Raw genomic sequence first — 21,329 nt, 5'->3', positions numbered from 1 at the left:
ATCCGGAAACCACGGCTCTTTTCAACCCGAAGACGATCAACGATAATGACCCACACATTTAGCGTTAAGACCTGTCAAACCCGTAACCCGACCCAAAATATTAAAATTTTCCATTTAGAGCAAATAAAACAAATATAAATGATTTTAAAAAGAAGGATTGACCGATTTAATATTTCGTTTAGTGTTGTGATATTGAATAAATTAAGTAAGAAATGGAGATCTGATAAAACGAACCAGACCGAATTGCCCCGATCCACGTGAGTTGGTTTATAGGAATATTTCACCAAAATTGGGCCCAACAAGTAGTATTATATATATATAAGTGATGGACATCTATCCTTATCTATCCTTCTATCCTTATTATAAAAGAGGATACTGGTATGACACCATTTTCAGTGTGCTTGTATCCTCCATTGACGTCACTATTTACGATTCTGCCATTCCGTGTTTTATTTTGCTCAGTTTTTCTCTTAATCCTACCTCTCCCTCCTAGAAGCCATGGTTTCATCTCCCTCTCTTCTCTCAATTTCTTCCCAGTCAGATCTTCTAATGTCACTACCTTTGCTTTATAGAGTTCGCCGTTTTTCGTTGCCGAAAACCTCCGCCCAACCAATTGTCTTTGTTGCTAAACTGTGAGTATTTACTTTTACATTTGAATTCTATTTTTTGGTATTTACTTAAGTCTACTGATGCCTCCCTTAGCAAGGTGCATAGTGAGGTGAATTCGTTACCGAGCGTAAAGTTCTAATTTTTTTTACCGTCTGTTTGCTGGGGTTTTGGGATGCTTAAATTACGGAAATTACGGAATGATCGGATGTAATCCGACAAAGTATTTAAGGGCTTTGACATTTTCGTTGCGACTTGCACTTCGCTCAATTCCTTTTATCGTTCACCAAGTGTTCGATTAATTGTCCAAACTAAAATCTCATTGCTCTTTTTTCCTATTTGTCCATTTATTTTTGGGTCCTTCTCCTTCGATTCTGTATTTTATATGCCAACAGTATACACATAGCTGCAAAATGAGGATATGACAATAGATTGAAATAAATTTGTCTCATTTCTTTTTTTTTTTTTGCATTGTTGGTTTTGTGAACAAGCGAGTTCATGAAATGTAATTGTAGGAGTTCAGTAGTAGGTAATTCACACTTCTATCTACATATTTCTTAAATGACACGATTGGTTTTCGATGCTCAACCGTAAATGGACCTGTGATGCTGGCGCCTGGCGGTACATATTTACATATTAGCTATGTTACTCAGATTCGTTTAGAAGAATCTGACATGGTGCGTGTCCAAATGTCGAAGTCGACAATTTTGAAAAATATTTATATTTTGGTCTAAAATGAGGTGTCTAAGTGTCCGAGTGTCGGACACGGGTACGCGAGGAAATTAGAAGAGTCGGAGTAACATAGCATATTAGTGGAGCATTATTTGGGTTGACATGTGAGTGTAAATATTTTACCCAGGCTTCCTTTTTTTGGGGTGTTTGGATCTTGATGTGATCATGGTAAAGGTTTGCGTCCCTTATTAGTTGTTTTTTAAGGTCTATTTCGTGTTAAATTTGCTACTCTTATTTAATTTACTATTCGTTACGCTTCTTTATTTCAAATTCAATATGCAGAATGTGTAGTAAGCAGTATATTAATGACGCCTACTTAGAAAGATTGTGTATAACTTTCGCGGTGTTTGGATCAACAGTTGAAAAGTGTTGTTATGGTTTGCTTTGGTGCTATTGGGGGTGTTCCCGTTTAACGAAGTGAGTCGTTCTTAACCATGAACCTTAGTTTGCTAGAAAACGACCTCTCTTAGTTGGTTTTACTAAGATATCTACTCTATTGTAAAATCGTATATATTTTTGGGCCTATATAATCACATGATCGACCGCATAACGTACACAATGTCCCCTTTTGAGACCAATAAGGTGTCCCGATCAAATGGATAAAATTTACAGTGAGCTGCATTGAAACTATCTATGGAGTAATTGTTTTTAGAAAGAGTTAGTAGTAACCATCTTCAATAGGTTGGTGGGTAACTTTGTTCAAACACCTGACGATTAGGAAGAGTAAGTAGTTTTCGTTGCGAAATAATTTCGCTTCAAATAATGTTGCTGCTGAATGAAAAGGTAATTAGTACTCCATAAACACCCATTTCATTGTTATACGATATTGATTTGTTATGTTATTTACTTCTTTGGACGTGTCTTTAGTAGGCAAAATTTATGGTGCATGTTCATGACGGTTTATTGGTTCTACGACATCGATGAATTTAATAATGTGTCATTGGCTGCCCAAAAGATGATTATCTTCATGATGCCCTTATTGCCATATCGAGTTCTGGGGTTGTATTGCACCTATAGCTATGCTTGTGAGCATGTTATTACTTATTTCCTTATTACTTGCATAGTATTCCGTATGTTTTACTCTAAAATATGTTTGTTGTACGCAACTCTTAATGGGTTTTTTCACATAAAGGGTAAAGTTATGAACACTCGACTTCCTTTAACCATGCTATTTGCAAGAGCTCTCGAGTGACTAAGTTGGTAATATTTTTTGTGTCGTATATTTTCTCAAAGTATTCTGATAATTTTATTGTGTCACAGATTGTTGAGCTGCCACATTATCCCGTCTTCATTGGAGCTCAATTCCAATGTGAGTTTATGTCAAGACCCTGAAAATCCTCTCTGTTCATAAGTGCGTAAAAGTTGTTCCTCCGTAGTCCGTTCATCCTTATAAACATGAAATACTTGTGACCGGTTTGTAAATAAGTTTTAGCGTCTGAAATGTCTTGATAAGGTTTTAGCACCGGTTGACCTTTTAATCTCATGCTTGGTTCATAGGTTTAATAGCAGCACCTGTTGCGGAGATGGATGATATTTCAGGGAGCCTTGCTGTTGTACATGAACCATTATTAGCCGAAAGGCCAAAGTACAACTATATCGTTCCTGATCCTTGGTTCAACAACATCTTGTTCAAAGACAATGATAGGCATTGTAATGGTTCCATTCAGGCGGATTATCCAAATGATGATCATATTCATAAGGATAGAGCTAATGGTACGTTGAATGGGGTTTATAGTGACCGTAGCAATGTCGTCCTCAGGAATGGGAATGCATTACATGGCTCGAGAAGTCAGGATTACCTGAGCAGTTATTAGCCGTATATATTAAGCTTTACGTCAACGGTCTTTAAAGCATATTTATTTTGAGGTATTATGTACAGGTTCCTTTTTTTAGAAGTAAGATCGTGTATGGTAGCAGTCAGGACAATGCATAGAAACAGGTTGTATCACCTTTGTTTTTAGTCGAGATCATCGGTTGCATGCGACATCCGACATTTTCTATGTGACTAGAGGATTTGCTTTGTATGTTTGATTGGTCAATGGTGTCTTATACAGTTATTTTGTTGTACCGGTTTCGAGTAAGCCTCTTTTTCTTTGTGTATATATTAGTTGAAGGCTTGAAAAAATTAACCACCCCTCCACCCTTCCCCTGCAGATTGTCTATAGGGACCAAAGTAGTAGTAGTCCCTCCGTTCCGGTCATTTGTTTACCTTTGGTTTTGGCAGAAATACCAAAGAAAGAGGAAGGGTCAATTATTCGATGATAAATGGACCAAATTGAAAGTGTATGATCAAATAGTCCATCAAAAACATTTCTGAAATAAAAAAGTAAACAATTGATTGAGACAACCAAAAAATGGAACTTAGTTTTTAGACTTGGATCCCGGAAAGCTTCATTGCATGTATAGTTTGGTAGCATGCCTTGTTTGCCGATTTTGTTCATAGTCTCTGATATTTGGTGATGCCAATACCGGTGATTACAATCATTTCAAGCCTTAATTACTGAGTTAAGATCACCTGCCCATTACTTTTATTTTACAACACAACAACATTCACATAATAAAATTAATAACAATTTCTCTTTAATTAATGATGTGTTACAAGAAGGGTATAGTGGAACACGAGATGGGACACAAAATGGGACACAAAATGGGACAGAGAATCCGCTCTCTTAATTATTCTTCCTGGAAAAGAAAATTTCTACGTGTTATCCCTGTGTTTTCGAATTCCAAATTCTACCAGATGTCCTTGTACTCCTATATATTTTTTACGTTAACTAAAATTAGTGCGGCAAAGGGGTAAAGTTGCGAACACTCGACTTCCTTTACCATGCTATTTACAAGAGTTCTTCAGCGACTGGAGTGGGTAATATTTTGTGTATCGTAACTACAATACACTACAAACTGAATACTACACGGCCACCAGACATGAGATAGCACGATAGGACCTGAAGTTGAACTTCTTTCAATTTCAGATGACGACTGAACAATTACGAACATGACGATATCAAATAATAATGTTAAACGAACATTAGAACATAAGGGATACAATAATTGTATAATATATCCCGTGTGTGTTTTTTATACGTTTAATTGTATATAAATGAAATAAGCTCTTCAATACTTTTCATATCGATTTGTAATATTTCCTTATATCGTTTAACTTAAACAACTATTCTATAAGTAACAGCAAACACTACCGCTGCAATTTTGAAAAGGTAGATACCGCGTGCTGCGCACGCGCATTTCCAGCTAGTTTGGTAAAATGAAACCCTAAGGCGATCTTGTTTCCTTTAAAGCGCCGAATTGAAACCCTTACCAGAAATCATAAAGGAAGAAAGGAAGAGTGTTGAGCGGGTGGAAGAAAGATGAATCCTGGTTCAACGGAGATAGTGTTGCACGCTATTAGAGCAGATGATCTACCTGGTAGAAAAACCTATGAATATGGTGAACTATATCGGGTTAATTTAGATACGGAGAAAGTAACAAAGTGTAAAGGAGGTAGGCTGTATATGGACGACTGCCTTACTTCCATGGTAATTTCAGGTAATATCATCTACATCCTTGGCGGTAATTCATACAACGATAAAGCTTTACACAAATTATTTAAGGGTAAGAAGGCCGTACATTCACGCGCTTCCTATATTGATCCAGTTAAGCTTGATGCTACTTAGCGGACTCTCTTTGATTTTACGTCTCTCCATCCCATTGTCCCTTCTATTGTTGTCAATGTTAATCTTTTTGTATTCGGATGTTATATTAAAAAAGAAAAAGAAAAAGAATCTCTCCAACACACCCCCACTGAATCTCCTAGAGAGGAATTACTATGCCCTACAAATAAACCACTTCATAGGTGGCATTTCTTACCAGATCCTCCTGAACCACGAGAGACCAGTTACACTCGTCATTCCCCCAATCATGTTAGTAATCCCGCTCTTGTTGACTGTGAGAATAAATGCATCCTTGTTCATTACCCGTGCATCAGCACCCTTTATGCTTACTATCCTCATCAGCGCAAATGGGAGTTTCTCTTCCACATTGATAAATGGAATCGCCTCGCTGCCTTTTTTTATAGTATGATTCTTTTCCATCACCATAAGCCCACCTACTTCAAGGATTATGACTTGAAAACTGGCACTAAACTTGATAGCCCTATTATCTCCGGTGATTTCCCCTTTAATCTCCTTTCCTCCAAGTTCGACGCCTTATTTTCTCTGGCCTCACCTGGTACATTCTGCCTCGCTGCTTACATCCCTTAGTTTGTGGTGCCCTACAAAACTCATCTTGTATTTCTCAAGTTCCGTGTTGTGCGCGCCGATTCTGGATAGCCTCAGGTCATCTATTGCTCCCTCCACTAACTTGACCTTGATTGTAGCACCCGTGTTACTAATTAGGTCCCCATAGGTATCTCTACTACTTCCCATCACGTTACTTTATTTCTCCTTTTTCTTCATATATTTATTATGTGTTCTAGCTGTTTTACTCTTCATTTTTGTGTGTTTCATCTCATTGTGGTGGCAGCATTCATTCTTCTTTACTTGATTGAATGATTCTACTACTGCTGCCATATCTCTCTTTTCGCTTTGGCATTCATGTTTCTTTTCATGTGTGTATCTCCCTTATCTCCTATGTATACTAAACCTTTGGTACTTGGATTTCGGGGACAGCTGTCCAGATACGTGTATATATGAACCTAACATGGCTCAACTATCTAGACACAAGAGCTTTGTCTTAATTTTTTATTTGAGCGCAGCCTGTTATAATATACCCTCTAAATCTTAAATATTTTGAGTATTTGAGGTATGTGAGTATGTGACCATGTGGAGACAATTAGGGTTTGTAATTTTCTTATTTGATTAATAAGGAGTTTTTAATTTATTTATATCATGCAAGCCCTCAGTACCTGAATCGCAATAACAACACTGAAGTGGTTTATAGTTTGTGCAAACAAGCAAACAACTAATTGTTTTTATTTACTTTGTTTTTTCTTAAATATAGTTGATACTGTCTTTCCCTATGTTTGATGTGGGGGTGATGGGGGATAAAACAAGAGGGTGGTGCTTGTGGAAACAAGGAGAATGGGTAGTGATGTGTGTGTGTGTGTGATCTCATTGTTGCCTCAATGCGTTCACCTGTATCCAAGGCTACCACCATTGTTAGTTTTTCTTTGGAATTACTCATCTCGATCCGCCTATTTAGCTCGGCCAAATTAATTAATCTTGGTTCATTTTCGAATTTATGTTTGGATATGTTTGCTTGATAGTACGAGCTAGTGGTTAAATGACTCATTAGTTGAGGTGTGAGGGAAGGTTAGAGGTCACGTACTTACATATAGTGTGGCTATATTGAATTAGGATAATTTAAGTGCCGAGTCCCATCCTCTTGTATTGTTCCTAAGCAATCGAGGAGGCTTGTGAGATATTGGGTCATTATTGTCTAAGGCCTCTGGTCCTTTTTTAGCAATACTGCATGCTTTAACTTCCCGTCTCCAAGTTTTCTTACCACTATGAATGCTTGTCAAGTTATTTGAAAGCAACTGGTTTCAAACTTGTACACTTTGTAGCTTAAGATTGATGACGAACATGAATGAGCTGATTTAGAAATGCTCGACAATTTATAGGGTGTGTATTGAGTGTGGGATTTGAAGGGGAAAATGGTAGGAGAAATGTTAAATCATTTCAGAGAGTGTTTGGCAACAAGTATTTAATTTGAAATGCCTCATTTTAAATTTAGCAAAGTGAAATATAGATTTTTAAATGAGGGGGTTTAGAGTGTGGATTTCAAATGGGTTTATTTTAGCCTTACTTGGATTTGGTAGGGTTTAGGAAATCCAAATCTAATAGGTTTGCCAAACAAGCAAATTGATCCAAATCTGCATTTGAGAATACAATTTTTGTTCCCAAACACACCATCAAAATATTAAAGAAATTGGTTATAACTTATAACTATATTTCTCATTCATTTCCCTTACCTCCAACACGCAAGGATTTGGTGAAACTTTACTATTCACCGCTTTCAGCTACTCCCTCCCAGTCGCTATAATGTTCCCTCTTTCCCAAAACGGATTATTCAAGTAATGTTCCTCTTTCTATTTTTAGAAACTTTTACTCTTATTTTATTTATTTCTCTCTCCTATCACCAAACCCCACACAACTCTTTTACTCCTATTTTATTACTTTCCTTTATGTTTTGTCCCCACAATTCTTATTTAACTACTAATAATTCATCCCTCTCTCCTACCACCAACCCCATACAACTCTTTTACTAATATTTTATTACTTTTTCTTAAGTATCGTGCCCATATCAAAGGAGAACATTATAACGACTGGGAGGGAGTATTTTTTTTGGATATTGACCCATTTTGATTTGCTAGTTGGTTAATTTGGTTGGCTTGGTTGTAAATGTCCTCCCTATCGCTCCACCCCTTCTCTCCCTTCTGCATGTTCAAAATATTGAATTCCTTGGCTCTTGTTGGATCAAACTGATCTTAGTAAGCTCATTATCAAATGAAAACTGACTTGGTTGAAGTTTTTGCTAACCTCAATCTTTGTGTGAATTTTATTTTCTGGAATTTGTGGTTGCTATGTTTGTTAGTTAAATTGTGCATGCTTACATTGGTACATGATTCTGATTGCATGCGTAATATGCCTAAAAATGGATATGTGTGACAGTGAATTTTGAAGATGTCGAGGGTTCATCAAAGAAAGACAATGTTGTGGCTTCATCAAAGAAAGACAATGTTATGGCTTCGTCAAAGCTAGTAAATGTCGTGGCTTCTTCAAAGAAAGACAACGTTGTGGTTTCGTCAAAGAAAGTAAATGTTGTGGCTTCGTCAAGAAAGACAATGTTGTGGCTTCGTCAAAGAAAGTAAATGTTGTTTCATCAAAGAAAGACATTGTGGTTCCGTCAAGATAATAGGTAGTTGGGCTAAAGCATGGAAATCTGGGGCGAGCATTTCTTTTGGCACTTTGTCTGTAAGCATGTAAACTATCTGTTTTGCTTTCGGTAACATGAGAAAAATCAAAATAGTTTGTGGGCATTCTCAGTGTGGTACACTTAACATTTAATTAAATTATGGAACTTAATGTATTGTTTGTTTTGTTCAAGAGTGTGTGCCTATTGTTTACATTTTTTTTCAATGTCAAATACCTACCAAATTGTTTTTTACAACCACATGTGAGTTGGTCTGGTTGAATGCGTTGCTGCAAGATTTTTCAGTTCAAGTTCCTAAACCCATACCATTATACCGTGATAACAAAGTAGGCATTCATATTTCAGAGAATCCTGTCTTTAATGAAAGGACAAGGTAATTTAAGCACATGTTGTCATTTTGTAAGAGATGAATAAGAGGCAGGGTCCCTGGTTACAAAGTACATCAGGTTTAATTTGCAATTAGCAGATATAATGACCAAATAGCTTTGGAGCAGATCAACATGAGCGCATGGCTTGTAAGATGGGGTTCTGTTTTGGAGAAACAAGTCTATCTTAAGGAGAGACTGACTATTGGAGAAATAAGTCTGGTTTCAAAAGAGATTATTGGAAATACAATTAGCTTGTTAATTTAACTCTATTGAGTTAGTATGTTAAAGTTCGTTATGATGTGGAAAAATCGGTCGGTTATATTAAGATTTCCTAGTTGTAACAGAATTAGGAACTCCGTTATATAAATATCTGATGTAATCTTCATTGCAACATATAATCTTATTCTCATAACACAATTTCTCTCAAGATTATTTATTCTCTTAGCTAATTCTCTCAAATATTAAAATAATATTCATCCGTCTTGGTACTTCTCCATCATCATTCTTTATCGTCATACTTGTACTTGTTAGTTAAGTTTACTTCTCCATCATCATTCTTTATCGTCGTACTTGTACTTCTTAGTTAAGGTTGGTTGGGTTTCGATGAAATAATTAGTTTTATTATAGAATAATTGCTGATAATCATTATTGTTACTTTCACTATTTCAGTCGTAATTATTGTTATTTTCACTGTTGTCGCATTAATATTGATAATTTCACTTACTTATATTATATTTGTGCATGTTAAATAATTAAAATATTTATACTAATTAATACCATAAGTGAGATATGTTTATTTTAAGGAAAATTATCATATTACGGTGTTATCTAAATTTATATTTCAACCAAAACTTTAAAATATTTACACATTGAATGCCCTTGAGCAGGTCTATCTTAGAGTGTTACCAATTAAAGCTATATGCGTAGTATAATTAATCTGAAAAATATAAGTATATAGTACTCCATATTGATTACTTATTACAGTCTGTCTCATTGAAGGCGACCACTATCCGCCACAAGCTGAAGACGGATAATGACTCTCTCACAAAATGCAAGTGGGAGGGCAAGTGGGGGTATCCATTTCCCCCACCACTTGCACTATCCATTTATATTTTGTGAGAGGAACGCTCCCTTTTACTTCTACCCACATAGACCACAGTAGAATATACTAGTAGATAGAAAACACAACGGTAAAGAGGTAATAATATATCCATTTTCTCTCTTATTAATTTACCCCCTTTAATTATTTTAGAATAAAATTTGTCATTTAATTACATCAATTGAATCCATCTCCTAGATAAGGTATAATGTTCTCGCTCACTTTTTATTTTTCTTATTTCAATTGAATGTTTTACTTATTTAGATGGTTTTAAGGTTGTTTTACTTAATTTAAAGTTGTAAATTTTATGAATTGAATTATGTTTAGTATTTTATTTAATGTAATTGAGAAGTTAGTTAGCGTTTATTGGGTTGTTTTAAAGATAAATAATTAATAATTAATTAGGGTTTAATTTGAATTTTATTTTATGACCACTTTTATGTTCTTTATATTGGTCAAAGTTGTGTCTTTCAACTGGTGTTTGATGTTAATTTTACAAATAAATTGTAAACCTTTGTATATTCTTTAGTCTTGTTTGGATTAGAGTACGTAGTAGCTCAAAAAGGAAGCATATTAGTGAATAGTGACTAAATGGGACAAGCTGGTTTATTGAGTGGACATTAGTCATATTTTTTATTGTTCAGTTCAGCACGTCGATACCAACAAATGAACAAGGATTATTTAACTGGGCCCTAAAGAAAATCGAAAATAATGGTGAAGGTGAAGCTCTGGAAGCGATTATAAACTTTGGCCCAGATCAAAAAATTAATCCAAATCTTTTTTCATTGAAAGTGAAGCTGCTTTCTGACACAGATAGACTCCAAGGCAAGTGTTCTTTCATCACTTGTGTTGTTTTGACTTATGAGTTGTGATTAGTCTTAGTGTCAATTTTGTAATTGCGCTCGCTCGTTTATTTGTTATTCTGTAGAGGCTTTTGATGCGGCAAAACAGTTTGTTGGCGATTATGATGTCGATGGCGATAGCCATAATGAGCTTCATTTAACGGCGGACATTGCTGCAACTTTGGTGTATGATTAATGTTTTTCTGTTATACATACAATTAGGCTAATGCTTAAATTTGTATCTGCAGCTGTAGACATGCAAGGATGAAAGAGCATTTAACTTCTTATAATTGGTATAAAAAAGCCTTGCTTCTGGCCGAGGTAGCCGAAGACAAAGAAGCGTAAAAGACTCGTGCTGTTGAAGAACATGCGCTTTATATTGATCAAAGTAACATGTCCTACCTCAGTTACTTCTAATTCAAGCTCTTGAATGAAACTCTACTAATTCGATCTTTGATTTCAGCGTATTTGGATGAAGCTCCCGGTAAAACACCAAGCAAACAGAAACCCAAGCAGAAGAAGAAACCCAAGCCGAAGAAGCAACCCAAACAGAAGAAAATCCTAGCCCTAGTAAGCGACGACGAAACAACCCCGGTACCTGACGACGAAACAACTCTGGTACCTGGCGATGACGACGAAACAACACGGGTACCTGACGTCGACGACGACGTATCTGCAGCAGCTCCAGAACCTCCCTCTATTAAACCAACTATATGGCAAGTAAAAAATTTTATATATATATATTTGTAACTTTAGATTTTATAAGATTAAAATTCACTTCATGTTTGATTATTGTCATCTGCATTCGAGAGGTTTAAGTCGTGTTTTGTCTTTTCCAGTTTTCTAAATCGTTCAGGATTGATGAAATCGTGGATGAACGACTCTACCAAGGCACCATGGAGAATTCTGTTTTAAAGCTTAGGGTGACTCTAATGGAGGCTTCAGAGTATCAAGTTAATCGGTTTGAAGAGTTGCTTTCTTTGAGAAAAGGAGTTGTCAAAAACCCTCATATCCTGAGAGTAGATACCATTGTTGAATCGCCAAAGCTAAATAAGATGAGACTATTAGTCTGTGAATCAATAACAATTGTTGATGCGTTTTTAAAAAAAAAAATGGAACTTTTCCTTGAAAAAAAAGGGGGCAAATTGACTAACAATGACAAGGCGGATTGGTACAAAAATATCGAGTGTGATTTGAAAATTTTTTACGATGAGTTTTATTTTCTTAAAAAACCCTTATTTAATTTGTACAAGTTTAAATTTACTAACCTATGTTTATTGTTGTAGTGGCGTCTTGTTAGGTTTGATGACACTTTATCCAAGGGGATATTGTTGTGAGGATTTGCATAAGAATATATTCGTCACGACAAGCACAACAAACTGGGAAGCCAAATTACTCCCTGCTTTAACTCCACAAAAACCAGATTCTTAAATTTTAAAAGGACACAAGTCTGATGTTGATGACCTGAAATGGAAAATTCGTCACTTGATTGGCCTCTCATTCCTCCCATTTGGCAGATTTGTGGATGCAAAAGAATATCAGTTCTCGACTGAATTAAACCATCTGTTTGATACACTTACTTCCAAAGTAATGTGAGTGATATAGGCTATTTAGGGTTTTTGTACAATTTATTGATTTGTTACCTACCTATCTATTGACTTTGATTTGTGGGTTTATATTTGAAACAGGAATATCATACCGATTGAATGGCTTTTATTTCAGTCGATTATACGGAATTTGAATGATAGGTTTGAATTTGTACAACATTTGAGAATTGCGTTGAAGAGAAAAGGCATTAATGAAAATATGCTTGATGATGAGATGAAGAAGCGCAAGACTTATTGAGATTCAGTAAATTATGCGATTACCTGGCCGAAACAAATCAAGGAGGCGGCTTTCATAGAAGTTTACCAATTTCCTGCCAAGACGGGAAAATTTGAAGATTATAAATCGCCACTTGACATTCAGAGGTATATAAATGCCGTTCTTGGTCACATTAACGACGGCAGTGAGAAAAAAAAGGTATCACTTTTTTTAGGGTTATTTCATAGCAATAATTAAAACTATTGGTCGTCTTCTCGTAATAATGCGATTTAACTCAGAATACACCATATGAGAAGAGGGCTAATAGTTTGGATTATTCATATGAAATTATTTTTTTTAAAACCTAACCAAATGACAATTGTCTTATTTTTAAGCATTATTTCAACAAAGGTCCCAAACACCACATGAAAAAACACCAAACAATTCGAGTTTATATTCTCCATTAAAACCCACCACCAATTCGAGACGCTCCATCAGACACCATTGTCCATCATCTTCCCAAATCTGAACTCTCTATTCAAACTCAGTGTCACCGAAACCCACAACCGTTACGCACCACAAGTTTATTACCATTACCTTCCCTGTTTATCCTTGATCGACGTCGACCTTCTTTCGTTTGCTGTTGTTAAATGTTGCCGCCTTTAAAAGCCGTGCTCCCCTACTAGCAATTGTGATGATTTTGGAAAAGCCAATCCCCATTTCAATCTGAAATAAATGCTAATTTGGGGTGGTTGTGGGGTGATGTTAAGTGGCTGTGAGGATGGGTTATATTTTTAAAAGTTAACCAAAACAATAATTGTCTTATTTTTAAGCATTATTTCAACAAAAGATTTCATTTTTTTTAACTAGATTAACATTTTTTAGTTTTAATAACATTTATCATTGTCTTTCAGAAATTCAGCGATATTCAAATTGATGGGACTATAAGACAATATTTTCTAGATGTATAAACTGAGTTGCATAAATGCCTTATCGAGTCTGCAGAACAGCAAACGAGCGTGTGAGTTTTTTTTATTTTTATTTTTTAAAAGAAATTTGCATTTCTATTAACGTACGCTATCCCCACTTGTAAGCTAACCAATATTCTTTTGTTTTTGCTTAGGGATAAGGGGTGTATGGACGATCTGTTGGTGCTCTCAAAGAGGTTTGGACATTATTCAGGTAGCTAATTTAACCACAACAACAACAACAACAACAACAACAACAACAACAACAACAACAACAACAACAACAACAACAACAACAACAACAACAACAACATAGTCTTAAGGCCCTGTTCTTTTGGACTTAATTTCAGTTCTAATAAGTTCAGTTCAGTTCATTTCAGCTCCATTCGATTCGATTCGATTCGATTGATTCATTCGTTCATATTAGTTTATTTCAATATTACTATTATTATTCTTATTGATATCATTATTATTATTATTATTTTTTATAATGTAGTTATTATTATTATTATTATTATTATTGTTATTATATTATTTTTATATTTATTATATTACTATTATATTTATTAATAATTAATTCGTATTGTTTATATTATTATATTTATATTTAATATATTTAATATTATTATTATTATTATTATTATTATTATTATTATCATTATTATCATCATCATCATTATTATTATTATTATTATTATTATTATTATTATTTTATTAATATATTCATTATTATTAATATTATTGATAATATATTTAATATTATTATATTAATAAGTTATAATATTATATTTATTTTTTTATTAATATACTCATTATTATTAATATTATTAATCACATATTTAATATTATTATTATATTATTAAGTTATTATATTAGACCTATTATTATTATTATATTATTATTTATTTTTTAGTTATTATTATTAATATATTATATTATTATTAATAATGTTATCATTTATATTACTAATATATTATTATTATAACTATATTTATTATTATATTACTATTTTATTTTTTATATATCTTATTAAATTATTATTATTATTAGATTATTTTAATATATTATTATTATTAATGAATAATATTATAATAATATTTATTATTATTATTATTATTGGTATTATTTTTATTATAATATTTAGTATTATTATTATTATTAATATAATCTTTTTATTATTATTTGATTCGATTCGATCGATTCATCGATTTGATTCGATTGATTCCATTCGATTCGATTCATTCACTCCATTCGATTCGATTGATACAATTTCAGTCCAAAAGAACAGGGCCTTAATCCCAAAATGATTTGGGTCGGCTGACATGAATCATTCTTTAGAACCGTTCATGGGTCAACGCACACCTCAAAATGCGAAAAAAGGAGCAAAACATAAAACAAAGTCAAGGTAAACTTGTAGGTTTTACAGTCGAATTCCAGATTTCTTTTACAAAAACTTAAAATTTAAATCGAGAATAAAGACTAAAACGATTTTGAAAACCGAAGTAGAATTTAAGGATCCGGAATACCTTAAAAGTAAACCAATTAAAATATATAAGAAAGTGGTTAGTAAGAAAATGTGTAATAAAGGAGATAAGAACAAATCATTTTTTATTTTTTAAAAAATAAATAAAAATGCTAAATCTGTCAAATAACATCAATACTAAAAATCCACATGTATCATTTCTCTCCATTATGCCCCCTTCGTCGCCATTCTCTCCTCAAGCTCCAAAAATCTCATATCGTGCTCTATCACTCTCAACCATGTATGTCTCGATCTCCCTCTACCCCTAAAGACCTTTTCAGTTCTCCAAGTCTCCAGCCTCCTAACTGGTGCATCCATAGGTCTCTTTCTCACATGACCAAATCATCTTAGTCGATTTTCCACCATATTGTCCTCTATTGGCGACACTTTTACCTTTTCCCTAATCACCTCATTCCTTAATCAATCTTTCCCTGTATGGCCGCACATCCACCTCAACATACGCATCTCCGTCACACTCATCTTTCCTTGTATGGTCGCACATCCACCTCAACATACGCATCTCCGTCGTGGATCTACCTCATTTACCGGGTGAACACCGACCTTGTGTTGAGAGACATGCACGAGACGACCTATAACCCTAACTTTTGGTCCGGACCCGGAGACACCTCCGGTGTCTTCAAGGCCTATGGTATCCAACCATCGGATTGGGAGATCAACTTTCCTCTTGGGGTGGGGCACTTGTGTGACCCATACATGGGTGATGCCGGGATCTATCCTAGCAATTCCTACCAAGGGAGTGGAAGTGAGGCGGGAACATCCACGGCGGCGGAGGCCATGGACTTTGATTAAATATTGGAGGAGGCGGCTCGTAGGGCACCGGGGGATGAGGAGGAGAACGAAGAAGAGGAAGAGGACAAGGAAGAGGAGCAAGATGGGGAAGAGTCGTTCCTGGTGGGAAAAATGGGTGTCAAGCATTGGCAAAAAGAGGAAGCCCTCCGCGTGGTGATGGTTTTATGATTTGAACTCTTTAGAACTTTTCATTATCGTTTAGAACTTTGAACACTTTAATTCTCGTGTTGTAAGCCGGACATAAAGCCAATACTAGTATAACTTATGTGATTGGGTGGTGTGCTAAACACCGTTTGGACTCCATTGCATGTGTACTCGACCATAGGGGAATTTGGAGGCCATTAGTGGCCGAAAATTTGGACTACCCAGTAACACTCGGCCGAGTACCCTTTTCATACTCCACCGAGTGGTGGTCCACTCGACCAAGTGACAGATCCACTCCATCGAGTAGGCCGAAAGACAGGCCTGGGAAACCTCCTGTAAAGACCCTCACTCGACTGAGTGACTTTGACTCGACTGAGTAGCTGCTGAATTCGACCGAGTGCGTGGGAGTTTGACCCTTTCTAGGAATTTTAAACCACCTACGACACATTTGACCTTGATTTTGGACTATGCCGACCTACTAAGAGTCGATTGGCCATAGAAAACTCACACGATGGACATTTATGAATTGTATACTTTTGATTTTGTCACTTGCTTGGGTGGTATACAAACATAGTCAACCTGAAAATGTGTATATGATGACATAAAGAACATGAAAATGTGTATGCATTTCGTAATAGTAGTGGCAAAGTAAATAATAGTAGTGAGTACACACCCCATGACGAGTTTGTAACACTAGTATGTCGGTGAGTCGTATCGAACCTAGGGCGCGTGTTCTGGCGGTTCAATATAATATTGGAATGATACGTTAAATATTAAGAGTGGTTGAGTCGAGTCATAAAGAGTACTCATATACATATATACGCATATAGTAATCATACACACAAAAACCCCCCATCAATAGATATCGATCTTGGCCACGCATAACATATAGAGATGGCAAAACAAGCCGAGGCCCTTTTGGAGAACACAACATATGGCAATAATGGTAGGTTATCAAAAGAGTGTCATGTGAAACTTATAGCGAACTTCAGGATGAAGTTCCCTTTTAGGGGGAGTGAATGTAAGAACTCGGAAAATTTAGAAAATAAAGAGCACGATACGTGGCAAAGCAGTTTGAATGAACTAAACCTAGGATAGATAGGATATAATTGTGTAACAATAAGAGTGATGATGGCAAGGGAACACACGAGAACCGAGGAAGAGGCTTGAGAGTACACCGAGGAATATTTGGGAAAGAGAATGAGTAGCGAATTTCGGGGACGAAGTTTATTTTAGGCGGGAAGATTGTAATACCCGGCATTTGTGCGACCCGTACTTAGACCTAGAGACGCATGAGGGAACCCACGTGTACTCGGAAAAGACCAAGTAAGACCTAAACTAGACCTAGTAGACTTCCAGTGGACCGAGTAGAACCCCAAGTGGACCAAGTGAGTCGACACTTGTTCGAGTAAGGGCACACTCGACCGAGTGAGTGCCACTCAGTCGAGTGAACCAGTCACTCGGTCGAGTGAGCTGAGCTGTACCCGAGAAATGATATTTTGGGATTTCATCTTATCCCAACACCAATCCCTTCATTCTTCTTCTTCTTCTTCTTCTTCTTCTTCTTCTTCTTCTTCTTCTTCTTCTTCTTTCTCACTCTAAAATACCCCCCCCCCCTCTTTAAAGGCTCCTTAAACTCTCATTTTGACATTCAAGCTTGGATTAATGGTGGAACACCCTTCCTAATCTCTGATCTACCTTTGTAAGTCGACATCCTACCCTTTTTCCTCTTTGTTTTATGTTAATCTCGGATTAGGGTTTATTAAGAGAGATTAATTAGTAGTTAGATAGTTATGTAAGGTGAATAATTAGTGACTAATAAGGGGTTTTTATGTTATATTATATTATAGAGTGGTTTGTGATAGTTATTACATGATTATGTAGGATGAGACGGTTTTATGAGATGGATACTTGGTGATTTCGATTAACTTGAGGATTATGCAAAAAGGTAGGTTATCCTACTCGGTTTCAATATTGTGTATGCATAATTGGGTGTCTTTCCTCACAAATGCATTTATGAGTCGGTTAGTATGAATGTGGAGTTGAATTCATGAAATTGGTCATATGTTAAGTGTTGTTCTTCCATTGGTCATGTATGGTTGTGTTGGAGGTCTTTGGTGGTGGTACTTGGTTATTGAGGAGACGTAAGACGGTTGGGAAACCGTCTTGCGCTCGGGTCGCCCCTTGGAGTTTCCCACTCCAAGAGGGATGTGCACATTAACGGCTTGAGTCACGGAGGGACTCGTGTGGTTGAGCACGGCGTCCGGCGGGGATCCATTGGTTGGCGGACCCGTGACGTCTGGCGTGTCCCGGTACCTTTGTGTGAGATATGGTGTCGTGGCGTGTCCCCGGCACCGGTGGTTGTGGGTACGTCCTGGACGTGTCCCGCACGTATGGTTATTGCACGATCGAGTCTCATTCACATGATTATGTCGAGTCTACACTTATTCAGTCGTGTCCTATAATTGTGTATTGAAACTGACGTTTGTTGTGTCCGTGTAAATGTCACCTATTTCCTGGGTGGCCTCTGTCGATCCATATGATATTTTCGATCATATGGGGAGCAGTTGTTTACAGGTTAGCTTTGGTTGCTTGCGGGAGACGGGACGAGCCGTGATGACATTCGAGTCGAGCATAGTTGACTAGATTAGTTTAGTAGTTATGAGTTGTATTATTCATTTCATTTATTCATTATTTATGTTTATGTAATCCACTAAACACTTTATTCATGTTAATTGTTCTCAATTGCGACCCCGATTTCACCGCCTTGGGAAACCGAGATGGTAACATTTCTCAATTACCTTGACCGGGTAAGAAGGGGGTGTTACAACATCCCTCTGCCAATTATTGGGATTAAGATCAATCGATTGAAAAAACTTGCAACCACGCACCTTAGTGTCTGGGTTGTATGTAGCACAAGCTTGAAACCTCCTACCTGGGTTGTTAGTCGTCCATGAAGTGGCAAGAGCAGATGGGTTACCACAGTAGCATGTTCATCTCCCTCCGATACTACATCCTGAGCTATAAGGGGAAGAAGTATTCTCAAACCAATTTGAAGACATATTACGAATCTGAATAACCCTAATTAACTTGAATTTGGGGAAAATTGATTTAGAAGGTATAAAAGAGCTAGAGATGAAGAATGGAAATATGGTAGAATTAATTAAGGTATAATTCACGTGGTGCCCCTGAGGTTTTGTTTAATTCATGTGGTACCCCTGCTTAAGAATGTGCACATGATGCCCCTGAATTTTTAGTTTAGTGCATCATCTGTCCTTTGCCATTAACGGTGTTAAATATTGTAACGATAACAACTTTATTTACTTGTTGACCTTTTTGGGGGGAAAGTTAGTTAGAGCCCAACAACCTTTTGAATTTCCAGCTGACTAAAATCTACAACCAACTTCACCGAATACCCATGATGTTTGAGAATTGTGCACCAAATACCCTTGTAACCAGAAGTACCTGTAACGACTAGAAAAGTAGTCGTTGGAGTCAATTGGATGTATTATCTTATTTGTGCAGTTTATATATGGTTTTCAATGGAAAATTTGATCATTTGTCATGTCTATTACTCCCTCTGTTCCGGTCATTTGTTTACCTTTGAGTTTGGCACAAAACCAAGGAATGGGAAGGGGACTATTTGTGGTGGTTATTAGTGGATGACAAGTGGACATAATGGATGTGTATGATCTAATTACCCATAAAAAACCTACCTAATATAGAAAGGTAAACTGATGAATCTAAGACACTCTAAAATGGAATATGTAAACAAACGACTGAGACACATAAAGTATAAGGTGATGATTAGAGATGGAAGTGGATCGTGTTGATCTGTTTCTCATGCTGACCCACCGTGTTAGCTAGGAGAAGAAAGTGGTAAAAATCGGGCACGAGAATATGGATTTCGTGTTGTGTAGTGTCAGCGAAATGAAAATGGCGGCTCAAGCACGACCCATGGCCCACGACGTGTCCATGTGTGTCAAAGCATGCCATGCGCAGGTAGGTTGTGTTGTGCCTGGCCTAGACACGGTCTTTTTCTCAAATTTGGGTCGAAGCACGACCCGGGGCTTATAGCATGATGTGTCGTATTGGGCCATGTCAACGTTGTGTCATGCTTAAATGGGTCGTGGGACGTGCAAGCACAATGATCCGCGTGCCCACTTTCATCTCTAATGGTGATTACATCCTACACAATAACTTTATTTTATTTTCTTTATGGAAAATGGACTTCCAATACAAAATATAAGCATCGTGGCACAACAATGCAAGTTAAATCTATAAACATATTACTATTCACTGTCTTACAAACATAAATGACATTAACATCTACTGTTGTAGGTGGGGCGATTATGAAACACCTAACCCTACGGATGTATCACTCCATTGACATCTTCTTTACATATTTCATGAATTTGATAGAAACAATTCCACATAATTTGGAAATTAATCTATTTAATTTAGACTTGATTACATCAAATATTTGTATCATTGAAATGATAGACATAAGTACACCCTACTAAACACAAGTAGACACAAAATATCCACATCTTTTATTTCATGTCATCCATAAGATCATTAAAGCCACCTTTTATATAACAGTTCACATTGAATGCATTTTTATTTTCCTTTTCTAAAACAAGAATTTTTCTTAACACGGATATATCCATTTTAAGTTTAAACGGAACAAACAGCATCCTTCTGGTATCAATTGGACAAGTCTTTTTTTATTAAATATCTAGATACTAATATATTTTTTTCTTATTTATTTTATTTAATCCGTTATAAATTTAAGACGGATATTCCCGTTTTTAACCAGAATTTAATGATTCTGAGAAATGATAAGGCAGACAAAGCAAAAGCTGGAGCTCCCACCCACATAACTACTGCATTTTCTGACAGCGAATGAGAAGAAGTGTCTGAACAAAATCATCAATCATATACGAGTAGTTTTATACCATAACTAATTATAATGCCAACAAATAATTAACTTTTTTAGCAAAATTTGCCCATCATTCTACAACATGTATAATACTGAGCACTTTTTAAAAATTATCCACACAAATAAAATACTACGGTATTTATTTCTGTATATTCTCCCATTATAAAAAATTTCTACATTTTATAAAAAATAATAAAAACACAATTAAAGTGATATTACTATGTTTTAATAACATTGTTGTCAATAACAGAGCCAAAAATTGTAGTTCAACATTAGAATTCTACGAGTTTTAATACTTCTCATTAAAGATTCAACCTAAATTCTCGATTTTTTCAATGTAGGGAATTGAAACATAACTTTACATTGTCTTGAGATAAGAATACATTTCCCAAAAACTCAGAACAAAATTATTTTTAGACGGTTTTATAGGATTTATATCAGCCGACTCCAAATCATTTTGAGATTAAGGTTTTGATGTTGCTGTTGTTGATGTTATACGTTTTAAGTCATTTTACTTTATTCCGAAACAAATTAAACTAGGATTACATGACTTAATAGCTCTT

The 21,329-nt window shown here is 35.8% G+C and overlaps 1 long non-coding RNA gene across 1 annotated transcript; it reads left to right on the top strand.

Moving 5' to 3' along the window:
* The first annotated feature begins 391 nt into the window (after positions 1-391).
* Positions 392-3,409, top strand: LOC141646351 (uncharacterized). The gene is made up of 3 exons (XR_012545523.1): positions 392-632; positions 2,599-2,647; positions 2,836-3,409. It is a non-coding gene; the product is annotated as an uncharacterized LOC141646351 (long non-coding RNA).
* The last annotated feature ends 17,920 nt before the right edge of the window (positions 3,410-21,329 follow it).

Source organism: Silene latifolia, chromosome 3 (genome assembly GCF_048544455.1).
Source record: "Silene latifolia isolate original U9 population chromosome 3, ASM4854445v1, whole genome shotgun sequence".
Taxonomy (NCBI): domain Eukaryota; kingdom Viridiplantae; phylum Streptophyta; class Magnoliopsida; order Caryophyllales; family Caryophyllaceae; genus Silene; species Silene latifolia.
Note: the sequence above shows the minus strand (reverse complement) of the source record. Positions and strands in the feature narration are given on the sequence as shown.